The 17,027-nt window shown below is 35.5% G+C and overlaps 1 long non-coding RNA gene across 1 annotated transcript; it reads left to right on the top strand.

Annotated features, from left to right (window-relative positions):
• Window positions 1-1,279: 1,279 nt before the first annotated feature.
• LOC132540764 (uncharacterized) lies at window positions 1,280-16,258 on the top strand. Its single transcript, XR_009551908.1, has 3 exons — window positions 1,280-1,567; window positions 10,558-10,805; window positions 15,993-16,258. It is a non-coding gene; the product is annotated as an uncharacterized LOC132540764 (long non-coding RNA).
• Window positions 16,259-17,027: the final 769 nt, after the last annotated feature.

Raw genomic sequence — 17,027 nt, 5'->3', positions numbered from 1 at the left:
AACTGTAATCACTTCTTTGGTGCCCCCCCCTTATTGACTGGCCTGCTAAAGGCAGAAAATCCTACCGTTGCCGATGATGCGATCAAAGCACTCGCTGTCAGCGACTTCTCAGGCTGCCATCTTCCTAACTCCCCCTCATCTAATGCTTTTATCTGTAAAATAAAGGAGTCCTTACCTTACCATTTTTTTTTTGTTTGGCACTAGTATATAATTTCTTACAATAGTTTTGCTTTTGCTTACTACATTCAGTGAAAGTAATGGACAGACTTACCACAAAACACAGAAGACATTACATAGTAAGAAGGGATAAAGGTACCATGGAAATTTCCTTAATATTTCCATTATTTGAAAGGCAAAAATAATTAAAATTTTAGATGTATATTTTTCTGATTCTACAGGCAAAACACATGATTTTAACAGTAGAGATATGGTCATCTAGTATCATCATTCACATCATAATTACCACAAATTATATATTCATCACCTTTTTCTGTCAGGCACCAATAAAGTGTCTACAATGTGAAGTATATTTGTTTACTTATCCATGTATTTGTTTATTGCATAGAGATCCCTTTAGTCTAGAATTTAAATAGTGTGGCATTTTACTCCTCTCCTCTCCTTTCCTCTCCTCTCTTTACCCCTCTCCTCCTCTACTCTTCTCTCCTCTCCCCTCCTCTCCCCTATCCTCCACTCTCCTCCACTCCCCTCCCTTCCTTCCCCTCATCTCCTCTCTTCTCCTCTCATCTCTTCTCCTCCCTTCCCTTCTCCTGTCTCCCCTCCTCTTCTCTCCTCTCTTCTCCTTTCTCATCTTATCTGTGAAAGTCAGCTCAGGGTGGTGGAGAATAATAGTTACTCATATCAGTTTGGGAATCTGACACCTTGTAATTATATTGAGATTGGTCAAATTATGGGTATTCATTGAATGCCTAGATCATTCTCAAATAATAAAAATGCTGAGATAATAATTGTTGAGCACACTTTTATCTACTTTAGATTTCTTATTGCAAAGAAAGTAAAATCATTTGCATCTATTTATGAATATGTTCTGTGAAACATATAAAAAATCTGCTATGAGAAAAAAAACTAGACTACTAAATGATTTTTTTAATATCCCAACCCACATGATGCCAGAGTAACAAACAGCCCACCATTGCCATATCTAAATAATGCACAATGCTTTAATACCCCAGAGATTGAAGAGGCTGGATGCATGGGTCACAGATGTTCCAACTTCTTCCCCACAGTCTATGCCACCTGGCACCACCTGGCCCTATGATCCATGCCAAGTGGAAAGGCCACCTCATTCCATGACAATCAAAGTCTGGAATGAAAGCAGTGAAGTAGGCAGCTGCCCTTTCCTATGTTCTGTTTTCACTGCAATTGCTGCTGAGATAATCAGATGTTTGTTCCAAGTGATAATTTCTTGTTTGTTTACCCTGGCCATTGGATACCCAAGCTAGGCTGTGGTTGGCAAGATGAGAATTCAGCAGGGTAACTGGTGACATCTGAGAGTGAGAAGGCAAATCTGGCACAAAGAGCTGTAGTCACAGCCAGCAAAGAGCAGCAGGTAAGATGCAGATTTCTCTAATATTTGAAAGGAAGGAAAGTCCCAGATCACAATCATTACTCTGAAAATGTGGAGTTCTGTTGTCAGTATTAGAAATATTACTGGATATAGGATCAGAACATCTGAGGTTGATTTGTGGTTTCCCTTACCCTATCCTTCCCTTGTTTTGCTCTCTTTCATCTTTGCAATGGAAAGTTAATAATTCTTGGTCATTAAATTAGAACATTCCTCTGTTTGAAAATAGACACTTATTTAGAGTGTTTCTATGTATTAGGCACTGGGTTGGTTATAGTAGATATAGTGGAAAATAAGTCAAACTTTGTAAAATTATATCACAATTTTGAAAATATGGGGAATGAAAAATGAATATTTTTATACTGTAAACATACAGAATACTATTGAAATTCTCCTTGAAACTCTTCCAAGATAAAATGACATCAGGCCTGTTCAGAATGGTATGGCTGTAGACACTTTTCTTGTTCATTCTTTTTTTTTAATTTTTAAATATTCATTTTCCCTTTTGTTGCCCTTGTTATAGTTATTATCGTTGTTGCTATTGATGTTGTTGTTGTTACATAGGACAGAGAGAAATGGAGAGAGGAAGGGAAGACAGAGAGGGGGAGAGAAAGACACCTGCAGACCTGTTTCACCTCCTGTGAAGCGACTCCCCAGCAGATGGGGAGCTGGGGCTCTAACCAGCATTCTTGCTGATCCTTACACTTTGCGCCACGTGCACTTAGCCAGCTGTGCTACTGCCTGACTCCCTTCTTGTTCATTCTTATTGCACTTTTTAAATAATTTTTATTATTAGAGAGGTTAATGGTTTACATCACTGATGTCGACACATAAGGACAATCTCTCATCTCCCCACAGGAAGTCTCTCTTTTTCAATTTAGGGCATTTTCTTTGGATTTTATTATTTTCAATTAGTAGTTTAATAATGATTAACAATATTGTAGAATAAAAGAGGTACAATTCCATACAACTCCCATCAGTGGAGTTTTGCATCCCATCTCCTTCATTGGAAGCTTCATTATTCTTATCCCTTTGGGAGTATGGAACAAAGTGCCTCATGGGATGCAGAAGGTGGAAAGTCTGACTTATGTAATTGCTTCTCCACTGAATATAGACATTGGCAGATCAATCCACACCCCCAGCTCTCTCTATCTTTCCCTAGTGGGATAGGGCTCTGGGGATGTGAGGTTCCAGGATATATTAGTGAGATCTTCTGCCTGGGAAGTCCAGATGACATCTTATCTATTCATATTTATCACAGAAGGCAGTGTGACTTTCAAGTCTCTGTCAATCTGAGCTCAAGGCTCATGGTCACAGCTAGGTACATTTTAGGTTGCATTCATTTCAGGACCAGTGTTCCTCGATTGACAGTGTATTTTGTCCTAGCCTCCCTTTGGAGAGTGGTGAAGTCCCTACCACTATTCTATATTGAGGGCAAGGTCTTGTAGAGCTCTACAAGAGGGCATATGATAATGTTAATGATGGAAGTGACCAGCGATGGTGGAGAGTAGGATCCATTAGAGGTCTAGGTCCATCATAGCTATGTCAGATTCCAAAGATACCCTGACTAGAGCCACAGATGATGGCTTGGCTTGGTAGTGATCAGACAGGCCATCATGAAAGTGTGCCACTCTCTTGCCATTATACACCTTTTCTAGAACTTAGGACATTTCCCATCATCATGCACCAAAACCTCAAGTTTCTATTCACCCTTTGCTTTTACTTCCTTCCCCAGAATCATTTGCTTTGGTGTAGTATAGTCCAACCAGTCCAAGTTTCACTCTGTGTTTCCATCGTTGTCATCATTTCTTAAGGTCCACTTGTGAGATTGTCTAGTATTCTTTATCTTTTAGTTTTATCTCACTTAACACGATGCTTTCAATTTCCATTCAATATCAGGCAAAGGAGTTGACTTAATAATTTTTAATAGCTGTGTAGTATTTCATTGTGTATATATACCACAACTTTCTTTTTAATTTTTTATTATATTTATTTATTTATAGTATAGAGACCGTCAGAAATCAAGAGGGTGGGGGGGATAGATTGGAAGAGAGACAGAGACACCTGCAGCACTGCTTCACCACTTGTGAAGCTTTCCCCCTGTAGGTGGGGAGTGGGGACTCAAACCTAGGTCCTTGCACTTTGTAACATGTGCACTCAATCTGGTGTGCCACCACCTGGCCCCTTATACATACCACAACTTTCTTAGGCACTCATCTGTTGTTGGGCCTATGGATTGTTTCTAAGTTTTGGCTATTCTTAATTGTGCTACTACAAACAGCTATGCATAAATCTCTCCTGATAGATGCTTTTGTTGTCTTTGGGTACAGGAGGCAAAATACTGAGTTATAAGGCAGATATATTTCTAGTGTTCTGTGAAATTTCTAGACTTTTTTTTTCCACAAGGGTTGAATGAAGTTACATTCTCATCAGCTGTATAGAAGTGTTCCCTCCCCCTACATTCTTGCAATCATTAGTTATTATCCATTCTAATAAATGACATTCCTATAGATGTATATTGTAGTATATCATTACCTTTTAACTTAATTTCTCTATTAATCAATTACTTTGAGCACTTTCCAATATGTCTGCTGACCCTCTGGATGTTTTTCTTAATGAAGATGTTGTGCGTGTCCTTGCCTCATTTTGAATGAGGTTGTTTATGAAACTCTTTTCTTGTTTGACTTTCATGATGGCATGATCTTTTTTTTTTCTGAGTTAAATTAAATATTTTGGGAGGGGTTTAGTGGGTTATTGGCTCATAGTGCAATTGTAGACACAAAGACACAATTACTCATCTTCACATGCATCCCGAAAAAGGATCTTAAGTATTCCCCACTCTCATCTTCCCTCTTTTTTGCTTTGGTAAAATATGCTAGTCCCAGTTTCATTCTGTGAGATTAGACATGATTTTTTTCTTACCTTCTCCCTAATTTAATGTCTTTTTCATGTTTAAAGAAATCTACAAAATCTTGTATAAAAGTTTCTACCCTCAGTGGATCATTCTGGGAACTTGGTTAAATCTTTTCCAAGCTTGTTGTTCTGCCACAAGTTCTCTTTTTGTTTTACTTTTATACACACATTTTATTTATTTGTTTTATATATATATAGAGAGAGAAATTGAGAAGGGGGGAGAGGCAGTGAGAGAAATAGAGAAACATCTGCAGCACAACTTCGCCACTTGTGAAGCCTCCCCCCTGCAGGTGAAGACTGGATGATTATGCCTGGATCCTTGTGCTTTGTAACATGTGCCCTTAAGCAGATGTGCCACCACCAGGCCCCTGCCTAAAGTTCTTACTTATCTGTCTTCTGCCTTGTGTTTGTGTGTGTGTGTGAGAGAGAGAGAGAGACAGAGACAGAGAGGGAGAGATCCATGTGGTGTCACTAGGCTTATCTAATTTCACTCTTTCAGCAAATTCCTTCCAAACAACACTATTTTAAAATGAACCTTTATTTCTACAATTACCACTCTATTAATTATTTCCCCATAGTGACCACCAACTGGTTTACATTATGTGGTATAATAACCAAAAGTATGATGAACTAATAACTATAAACTCATTCTCAATGGAGAAAGGGATCCTCAACTCTTTTTGTTTCTTGCTGTATCTCCAAATATAGTTATAAGATTTAATGGTGTTTGATAAATATTTTTCAAATGTAGGTATGAATAAAATAATAATGAGTAAATTAAATCATTAATTTTAATAGAAGGATCAATTTTGTCTGGGATTATTAGGGATTTTAAGGAGAAGTTATAGCTTCAAAACTCTTATATAGGATTTTTAGTGTCTTAATAACCTCAATCATAAATACAATTTTATTACTATTAGTGGAGTTAGTAGATTCCTGTGGTATATGCTTTCAGTAAGTAAATTAAATCAATTCCATGCTGAGTGCACCTCCCTTCCTCTCAATCATAATATCAATCATTCAATGCAATAAAATGAATTTTCTCCAATGGAGAAAATGTGATTCTCTTCTGTGTACATTATGCACAACCAAATGTGAATCTCAAATACATTTGACAATGCAGCTAAAATATGTCACTTCCTAACAGGGATCATAAAAGCTAGAGAAAGTTTATTAACATTTACATATATTGTAGATTTCCTCCTGTACATTGTAGGAAAGATGTGATATGCATTTGATCAAGCTCAGAAAAGATACTCAACAGAGGTTAATCTTGTTTTACATCCATCTCATTCATTCCAAGGACAATTCCAAAACACATTACCTATATTTAATAAGCTGCACAATCCCCTTGTAGCTGAGGATAGATCTGAACATTATTGCAAAAGGAAAGATAGTGTTTTTTGTTTGTTTGTTTGTTTGTTTTTCCAAATGGCCTAGCTGGGAACAAAACTACAGTCCAAAATTGTCATACACATTTTCTTTTTGATCTCCTGGCAATTTTGTTTTCCAGTGAAAATTAGTTAGAGGCACAGTGAGTTATCCTTTGTGATACATATAAATGTTTCACTACTATGTCTTTTAAATTATCCTTGGACACAATCTGGCATGCATTTCCAATAAAGAAACCCTGTAGTCTAGTATAGGAAATGATGAAGGACATATTGATAGCTTTCTAGATTGATTTATATAGGTCAGTAGCCCAAACTTACCTTTATCTTTGTTAGTGGGCAACTATAGGAATCTGAAGGGAAGAAAGCAAATAAAAGTTTCAGTTAACATTAATTAATAGTAAGTCCAAATATAACTTGGAATATACAAACCTATGGTTTGCAAAAATTCTATGGAGTCTACAAATTTGGTTTTCCATATGATCCTATGGGCAGGTTTCTCTGTAGAACAGAGATAGAAACATTTATTTGATTTTTCTCAAAACGTAGACATGTTGATTAAAGGAAATAAAACACTATACAATTACTCTTTAGGACATCAATGAATTAGTTTTCCATAGATGCACAAAGAATTTTTTAATACATTTGGGAAGTGGGAATAAGAAATCATTATAAAATAGGACAACAGTCCAAAGATTATCCATAATAATACACTTATTTGTTATTTATCTGTTTTATAAACAAGCCAAATCCAAACAAAGTAGCATATGTTTAGAACTGGAGTATAAATTGTTAAACAAGGTAGAGCTGCTCTCATTTTTTGTTCACAGGAAAATTATATTTTACTATAAATTTAGTTATAAATATGTGAGCCCACTAAGTCCCTTTATACCTACAGACAATAAAGTCTCAAGTTGATATTTTAAATGTTTATACAGATTAAATAACTCCCCTCTTTAATTTATCATCTGTCTCAGAATAAGACAGTGTCTTCCCAGTGGCCTCAAGCCACTACAGGACCATTACCTTTTATATGTGTCAGCTACTACTTCCTGCTCAGCAGGAAGTAGTGTAATAAATTCACTTGCATTGTTATTCAAACTCAACAAGAACACTACTATCCAGTACTTTACTGCCCAGATCCCTCAGTATTAATACCAGCAGTCCTTCCAGTGCACATAGGAGCCAAAGTATTAAGAAAATGTCATACTTTGTGGGGCCAGGCAGTGGCTCACCTGGTTAAGCTAACACATTACAGTGCCGAGCCCCTGGTTCAAGCTCCTGGTCCCCACATGCAGATGAAAAGCTTTACAAGTGGTGGAGCAGGGCTATGGGCGTCTCTCTGTCTCTTTGTCTCTTTCCCTCTCTATCTCCCCCTCTCCTCTCTTATTCTCTGTGCCTCTATCAATACCTAAAAATATATTTTTAAATAATACTTTCTATCTTTTGACTATAACAATGCATAGAAATAAGTATACTAAAAAAATAAGTACAGATGATGATAGTATAAACTATGAAGAAAATAAATGTCACAGTAAAAACATGGCATTATTTATTTAGATATTAGGTATATCATAAAATAAAAATACCTGACTATTATTTAAGAGAAAATCTGAAATAATAAGGCAGGAAAATGACAATGCAGCATTCCAAACAAGTGGAAGATTTTAGAAATTAATGTGAATGATAAGTGGTGGAGTACCTGTTTGTGAGCATACATATTAACTTACACAAGGACACAGGTTCAAGCTCTTGACCCCCATATGCAGGGGTGGGAGGACCTTCAGGGGTGTTAAGACAGTGCTATAGGCATGCATGCATGTATCTAACTATCATTTATCTATTTCTGCATCTCATTCTCTATATCCTCCTTACATCTCAATGTACCTGCTTCTATCCTAAATAAATAAGCAGATAAATACATATTTTAAAAAGAATCTATATGAAGGGACTAAAATAAATTTATTTGAGGGGAAAAAATCAGGATGGTTCATATTAAAGAACAAGAGTAAAAAAATTGATGATAAGGAAGATATGGGGAAAAGCTTTGTAAGTGTTGAAGCAGTGTTGCAGGTGTCTCTTTGTCTCTATCCCTATCACTCCTTCCCTCTCAATTCCTGGCTGTCTCTATCCAGTAAGTAAATAAAAATAATTAAAAATAATAATAATGTAACTGATTGCTACTCTTTGAAAGAAATACTTAGCATTGTTTACTCTAGCCAAATTTTATATAATGTGTGCCTTGGACAAGAGAAAATTATTTTCTTATTACTCTGAAGGATAGAAATCCAGTGTTTTCAGGTTCTGGCAAAATATTCTGACTTATGGATAGCTATGTTTTCACTGTGGTTTCATATACTGAAGGAGAAGGAGAAAAGAGAGAGAGAATAAGGAAGAAACAGAAGGATGAATATGGGATGATCTCGCTCTCAGGCAAAAGTTGAAAAATAAGATCAGAAATGAAAACACAAGTAGAACCTAAAATGGAATTGGCGTATCGCACCAAAGTAAAAGACTCTGCGGTGGGTGGGTGGGGAGAATACAGATCCAAGAAGGATGACAGAGGACCTAGTGAGGGTTGCATTGTTATATGGAAAACTGGGAAATATTATGCATGTACAAACTATTGTATTTACTGTCAAATGTAAAGCATTAAATTCCCCAATAAAGAAATTTAAAAAGAGAGAGAGAGAGAAGAGAGGAAAGAAATAGTGTGTATTCTCCAGTGTCCCCCTTTTTTAAGAACTTGAATCTCTTCCAAAAGCCACACATTTAAGAGCTCATGTGATCCTAATCAGTTACCTCCTCAAAGTTTTAGCTCCAAGTACCATAACAATGGGTGCCTGGACCTCAACATATACATTTAGGGAGAGAAATACTTCAATTTATAGTAATGATAAAAATATGTAAAAATGATAAATGTCATACCAAGAGAAGTCTAAAGTCATGTGGTCACTAAATGTAATATAATGCCCTGGGTGTGTTTCTAGAATACAAAGCTAAAATTAGGTGAAAGTCTAAATAAATCATAAGCAATACTTTCTAATTATATATAAGCAACATTCCATTAATTATAATAATGGACATACTGATTTGAAACATAACAGTTCAGAAAAATTGCTGGGGGGGCATATTTTTGCAATTTTTCTGTAAATCTGACATTATTTTAAAAAGTAAATTTTACTTTAAAAAGTGAGAAATAGGAGGGTTATTATAAAAGCCTTTGCCAAGTTATGCTGTTTAACTGCAGATTCTTTTCTCATCACAAACTATAGTTCCTTTTAAATATCCAATCTAATCTAACTACTTTGAGAACATTATATGTCAGAGGTCTCCACAGGTTAATTAAGTTGTTGTTGCTGTGTATGTGTGCATGTGTTTAAACATTTGTGTGCTATGCACCCCTTTTTTAAAAAAATATTTTTGACCATTTTACCCTTTGCCACCATTTTAGCATTCAAAGGACTGGCTAAATGGAAAAAGTCCAACTGGCCCCTCCTTTTTTTTTTACAGCCCTTATTATTAAGCAGACCTGGCACTGTGTAATCTTTATCACAGTGCAGACATCAGCTAATTAATCTATACAGAAGTCTTCTGACATAACTGTTTCATTACTTTTTCTATGCAAAACTAATAGCTCAATGACTTTCCCAACCACCCTTCAATAAATTCAGCAGGATCTGAACTTCTTACTCCAACAATTTTATCATTGACAAAAAGGAAAGTTGGCCTTAATAGAAATCTTCTAATTATTATATAACACTTTTTTCAAACAGTTAACATTTCTCCCTCAATATCTCTGATAGGTTATCCCAGACTATCTTGGATTAGCGCTAAAGAATTTACTGCTTCATAAGGTAACTAAAAAGAGAGGTCATTAAGAATAGTAAATAGTAATAATCAACCTAAAGGCAAGAATATTGCAGATGAAGATTTGGGGGTCTCCATTTTGGGAAAAGCTAGTAGTTCTATTTTAGATATATTCCGAAAGGCCCATGGCTTCACTAGTTTTTGTCTGTGCCTGATATCTAATATGCAGGTAGACCCAGGTTACTGTCTGGGGAGATGGTGTCATAGTTGGAAAAAGGACTAGAAAGCTGGATCAGGGAAGAGAGTAGCTCCCAAATATGGGGAAAGTATATAAATATTGTTAAGTGTAAACCCCACCGGTTTGATCTGGGGCCCATGTTCAGCACAGGAGCCTATGTAATTTCTGCATCCCTGTAGGTCAGATCTGGTATTCTGTGGTCCAGGCTAAGAACATTCCAGGCTGCATTAATTTCAGGACCTAATTTCCTTGGGTAGTAGGTAGTGTATGTTGCCCAACCATCCTTTGGAGAATGGAACATTTCCTACCATTATTGATCCACATAGAGAGCAAGGTCCTATAGGGCCCCACAAAGGGTTCCATTATGCTGTTGCTGACGGAGTTGACCAGTGACAGTGGCAAGAGGGATCTGTCAGAGGTCTAGTCCCAGGACTCCCTGACTAAGGCCCCAGGTGATAGCGTGGCCTGGTAGTGACTAAAGAGTCATCATTAAAATATGCCAGTTTCTTGCCCTTATTTGGCTTCTGTAGTCCTCACTTTGTCTGACAAGGTTAGCTACTCTTGCCTTTAGGTTTATGATTAGTCAACAATTTGTTCTGTTTTGTTTCTTAACTCTTTTTCAGCCACCAGGTTCCAGATGATACCATGATGCCAACCTGACTTCCCTAGTCAGAAGACCCCACCTTGTGTCTTGGAGTCCCGCCTCTCCAGATCTCACTAGGGAAAGAGAGAGACAGGCTAGAAGTATGGATCAATCTGCCAATGCCCATGTTGAGAAGTAATTACAGAAGCCAGAGCTTCTACCTTCTGCACCCCATAATTACCCTGGTTCCATACTCCCAGCGGGATAAAGAATAGGAAAACTATCAAGGTAAGTCATTGGATATGAAGCTTTGTGGTGAGCATTGTTTGGAAATGTGCCCCTCTCATCCTATAGTCTCATAAATATTTCCATTTTATAAATAATTTTTTAAAAAGAATGGCAAATACATATGAAAATTGTGCTGGTTGTCATTCTTATTAGAATAATTTCTCTGTGAAGATAGGAAATATGCTTTCTATGAATTCACGTTTTTTAATAGAATTGTGATTTTTAAAACCATACAAAAATTTGAGATAGCTGATGTTTGTGAAAATATATGCTATGAAGAACACAGTTAGACTCCAATTCCACTTCTGGCACAATCAATACAGGTAAATAAAGAAAATATTTAAAGTTTAGAGAGATTGAAATGATGATTAAAGAATCATACCAGGAAATACTAATCTGATTGAAAATAATCAATAGTCAATCATATACTTTGGATTTATTTACATTAAGGATAGTGTTTATATTTGTAACATCAGTATATCAATAGAGGGATATTTGAATAAATTATACATTTTTCACATAACATGTCAGGTCAAGTACACTCAAAGAAATTATTCGATTGCCTCACTTTGGTAATGGTCATTAAGAGAGGATAAAAAAAACTGAGTTTCAATATAGCTCTTTTATTCTTATAATTTCTTTTAATTTAATTTCATATGCTTAAAATACATTAAAAGCTGATTAATTAATTAATTAGAAACATTTATAATGAAAAGATAATGGCAGATGTTTGGAAAAGTACATGGAATTATAAAGAAGAAAGAAAGGCCTTTACAATACCATATAAATTGAAATCTTATTTTCTAATTATTTTGAACATGTTTTAGTGACAAAACTAATGCTGTATATATTAATTTCACCCTTACTTATTAAAATTCATTGTACATATACACATTGTGTAGCATTACAAAAACTTTATGTGTGTACATTACATATGTTATATTTCACAAAATGACTAGACTGCTGTCTACACCCAAAGATCAAAGTGTTTTTTGTTTGCTAGTTTTTGGTGAACAGGGCTGTTGCTGGGCCTCAGTGTCTGTAATACTCCATTACTGTTTCTTGGCTGCAATTTTTTTTTTTATTTTTCTCCTTTGATAGAGAATGAGAAACCTGAGTCCCCAGCTGCAGAGGGAAAGCTTTGAAAGTGGTGATACAGGTCTGCGGTTGTCTCTCTTTCTCTCTTCCTCTCTATCTCCCCCTACCCTCTCCATTTATGTCTGTCTCTATCCAATAAATACAAATAATTAAAAGTTAGAAAAATAAACAAATAAATTTTTTAAAAGAATGAGACAGAAAAATTTTGAAGGAGAGAAACTTACAGAACTGTTCCCCCAATCATGAAGCTTCCCCCTGCAAGTGGTGACCAGTGGCTTGAACCTGGATTTTGAAACACGGCAAAGTGTATATCCCTGACAAAAATTGTAATGGCAAATAGATTCAGTAAAAAGGCTTTTACTTTTTGTCAGGGGGTGTGATACTGCCTATAAAATACAGAGCCATTTAGTGCAGCAAACTTATTAGTATGTGTAAAGGAAGTAGAACCATTGACACATCTGTTTTCTATCTTTTTTTCCTGTGTGATTAACCTTTCAGAACAATGTAATTTAAATGAACCTATGATATCCTAATGATAGCTTTCAAGGAAATTAAAAAACTTATTCAAAAATTTGTGTGGAACAAGAAAAAATACAAATGACTAAAGCATTCCTGAGGAAAAAGAACAAAAAAAAAAGGGGGGTATCACTCTTTTCACCTTCATTATATATATATATATAAAACTATCATAATTTTTAAAATGTAGTACTGGAATTAAAATTAATATTATCATTTGATGGAACAGAATTGTGGGCCCAGAAATGAGCTCACCCATACAGAGCCACCTAATACACAATAAAGGGGCACAAATCATTCAATGGGGGTAATGGAGGTCTCTTCCCTAAATAGTGCTTGGGAAATTAGACTGCCATGTATACAAAAGTGAAACTAGACTACCACCTAATACCCTACACCTAAATTAAATCAAATCAAACCAAAATGGATCAAAGACCTGGATATCATACCAGAAACTCTTAAGTATACAGAAGCAAATCTTGATAAGATATTGCAGTATTTTCACATCAAATATTTATTTGAAGACTCAGCCCCATGGGAATGGGACATAAAAGTAAGAGTAAATAAATGGTAGGACTATATAAAACTTAAAAACTTCTACACATCAAAAGTAAACTATACAAGGATAACCTGGCAACCCAGTAAATGGGAGGAGATATATGCACATCATATACCTAACAAGTAACCGATTTCAAATATCAGTCTTTGAGAGTTGGGAAGCTGGAGACACAGAACTTTAGTGATGGATGTGGAACAGAAAATATAAATAAATAAATTAATTAATTAATAATACTTCTCCTTAAAAAAATCCAGAAGGTGGACCAAAGAACTAAACAGGCAATTTTCTAGAGAAGATATTACAGATATATGGAAAAGTTTACCATTTCACTTATCATTAGAGAAATGTATATTAAAATTACACTGAGATTTCATCTCACACATGTGAGAATGGCCTATGTTGACAAAACAGGAACTGACAGAAGCTGGAAAAGTTGTGGAGTAAAAGGAACTCTGCTACACTGCTGGTGGAAATGTAAACTCATGCAGTTTCTTTGGAAGACTATGAAAAATCCATACGCAAGTAAAATGGAATTACCTTATGATCCAGAAATAATACTCCTAGGCGTTTATCCAAATGACATGCAAACACTGATTCAAAGGAGCATATCCATATTTACATTCATAGCTGCATTATTCACAATAGCCATAGAGCAGAAGGATCTTAAATGCTCATCAATAGCTGACTGACTAAAGAAGTTAGGAGATACATATTTGTAAGTACTCATTCTTGAAGAACATACCAATTCTATTGATTTCCTACTGGTTTGGACTCAGTGAAAAGGACAAAAAAATATATAAGAATGCTGGGGGATGTGAGATCAGGACAAATAAGAAATAGTTTTGTAAAATGCTTGTACTCTGCAACAGTGTCTGCAAAGTTCCATCTTGCTTCTCACATTAGGTAATTATAGGCTATGCAGGACTATAGAAAGTATTTAATAAAGGAAGTGTGCTTAATTTTAGCTATCTACAAGAAAATGCAAAATGCACATTCTATTTTATTTTATTTTTCTATTTTACTGTCCAGTTTCACAGTTGCAATGTACATATATATATATATATATATATATATATATCCTGAATAAATATATCATCACACATCCAGATAGCACTATTATCACCTTCTTAGCTCTTTATATTTATTTATTTTCTGTTATACTATAACTAACAATTCTTTGGGGATTCTCACAATTTATTCTTAAACTGATTTCCTCTGGATTCTATGGGTTTTAATTTTATAACTTTCCCTTCAGGCAGTTTCTAACTCACTCTTTTTTTTTCTTAAAGTTCATCGAGTTAACCTTATCTGATATGATCTCAAATGAAGGTGTCAAACTTAATTATATAACCATCATTGTGCCTTCACATTCCAACTTCTTTTAATGCCTCTGACGATACCAGTATTTTATTCAAGACAAAGTCAAGAATAGCTCCCTGTCTTATAAATTTTAGTGCAAACTCTTTCCTGAACCAACTGTTTATGGCACTGCAGAATTAGTTGCACAAACTGTGCCCTGATGTGACATTCATCATATACATTTTATTGCAGCCAATTGTTTCCTCAGCATTTTGAATTTGCCATTGATTTTCATTTGTTCATTCCCTTTGCCATGTGGATCATGATTTAGTGAAATAATACCCCACTGGGTTAGAATTCTGGCTCTGTCACTTACAGGATGTGTGACCTTCAAAATATCACTTAACATTTATGAGACTCAGTGTTCTCATTTGCAAAACAAAAGGACAATTACACCTGCTATTTTGAATATTACATGAGGTAACACATGTTAAAAGCCCCAGCACATTTTCTGGAATATAAGAAATATTTAATAATTTTTCTTTTAACTGAAGGGTCCTCTAAACCAAGTGCATAGATTTAATTTCTTCATACTTTATGACAGTAAACCAAAATTAGAAATGTCATTAAAACTGGAAGGAGTTGCAAAGATACATTATAAGATTTTAAAGCATTCTCTGGATTAATTTAATGTAACCTCTGACTTACAACTACATTCAAAGAACTTTTCTATAAACTATAGAAGAATAAAAGATTGACTAAAGGTTATATGCTCAATGAACTCATAACTTAGAAAGGAAAATTGAATGTCAGTTAGTAATTCTAAAAGGCAATGCTTACTTCTGATTACTGAAAAGTAACTAAGGCTTTTTGGAGGAGATTACATTTGATCTAAGCTGTGATAAATTAGCAGGATTTAGGGAGTCGGGCGGTGGAACACATGGCGCAAATCGCCAGGACCTGGGTACGGATCCCAGTTCGAGTCCCTGGCTCCCCACCTGCAGGGGAGTCGCTTCACAAGCGGTGAAGCAGGTCTGCAGGTGTCTGTCTTTCTCTCCTCCTCTCTGTCTTCCCCTCCTCTCTCCATTTCTCTCTGTCCTAACCAACAACAACGACATTAATAACTACAACAATGTTAAACAACAAGGGCAACAAAAAGGAAAATAAATAAATAAATAAATAAAATAAAATAAATTAGCAGGATTTGGTATGGAAAACATCTGTACATGGGAAGCTTAATTAAATTTAATTCAAGTAGGATTATTTGGATAAACTGTAAACTCTTATGGAACAGTAAAAAATAACAGCATTTCCTCTAGTCTTTATCAGAAATAAAACTCCATTATAAGATAAAGAGCAGAAATATGCCATCTTTAATAAAATTTAGGGACCAGTTGAAGGCACATATTACAATGAGCAAGGGACCCAACTTCAAAGGCCAGGTACTCATAGCAGAGGGAAATCTTTAAGATTTTGAATAGAAATAGAAGCTGTAGAGAGGGAGAGAAGCTTCTACCCTGTGGGTAGGGAACTGGGACTTAAAACTTGGGTTTTCGTACATGGCGATGTGTATGCTCAACCAGGTGCACTATCTCATGGCCCCATTATTACTTTTTTTTTTCCAGTGGAGTTATTACTAAGGTTCAGTGCTTACACCATCACTCCCAGTGGTCACTTTTTCCTTTATTTTCTTTTCTTCTTCTTTTTTTTAATAGGTAAAAAGTAAGAAACAGTAAGAGGTAGACAAGGAGAGGGACCAAGAGAAGGAGAAACATCAGCAGCTTTGCTGCAAAGCTTGTGAAGCTGCCACCCTCACAGATGGGCACAGGAGATCTGAACTCACGTCTTCACACATGGTGATGTGTATGCCACCAATTGACCTCCTTCTGGAGCAGATTTTATCCTAACAAAACATATAGATATAAACTGGTATTCTTTGATCTCAAAATAATTTTTTTCATAGCATCTAGAAGTATATAATCATAACAGAATGGTCTTGAATGAATGAATAAATGAATGAAGACAATAGAAATCATATTAACTAAATTCAATCAGCCAACTCCAGAATAAAAAACCTTTAAACTAATGTTTTCTCTCCAGCACCCTTACATACTCACACACACCACAGAATAAATTCAGTTTAAAATAAGGTGCTTTCACTCTCAGATATATCTATATTTTCATAAAGACTTCTTTCCCCCCTTTTGAATTATCACTGACATTCTTTGCTTGCATGATACCATTTCTCTCAAAGAACTATTTATTTTCTTTGTCTTCTAGTTAGAGGGAAAGAGAAATAGAGATAGAAGGAGAAAGATAAATGCCACAGCACTTTAGCAACTGTGAAGCTTCCTCCATATCAGGTATTCTGATATGGTGACCTGGGAACTGGGGACTGGATCCTAGTACATGGTAAGTGTGTATTCTGTTGGGTAATCACCTCCAGATCCTGCTTATAAATATATTTTTACTAATCCTCAAGTACCTGTACAACTGTTTCTTAACTGGTCTCCTTTTGTCCATTTTCTTAGTCTCCTAACTCAATTTATAAAACATGCCTAATAATGTTTTTCTGCTATCAAGCCACTCTTTTCTTTTTTCTTTCTTTTTCCTTTTTTTTTTTGCCCCCAGGGTTATCAGTGAGGTTTGGAACCAGCACTACAAATCCAATGCTCTTGACGACCTTTTTTTTTTTCATTTTACTGGATAGGACAGAGAGAAACTGAGAGGGGAGGGGAAGATAGAAGGGG

Source organism: Erinaceus europaeus, chromosome 10 (genome assembly GCF_950295315.1).
Source record: "Erinaceus europaeus chromosome 10, mEriEur2.1, whole genome shotgun sequence".
Lineage (NCBI taxonomy): Eukaryota > Metazoa > Chordata > Mammalia > Eulipotyphla > Erinaceidae > Erinaceus > Erinaceus europaeus.
The sequence above is the reverse complement of the archived record's forward strand: the minus strand, read 5'-3'. Positions and strand labels throughout refer to the sequence as shown.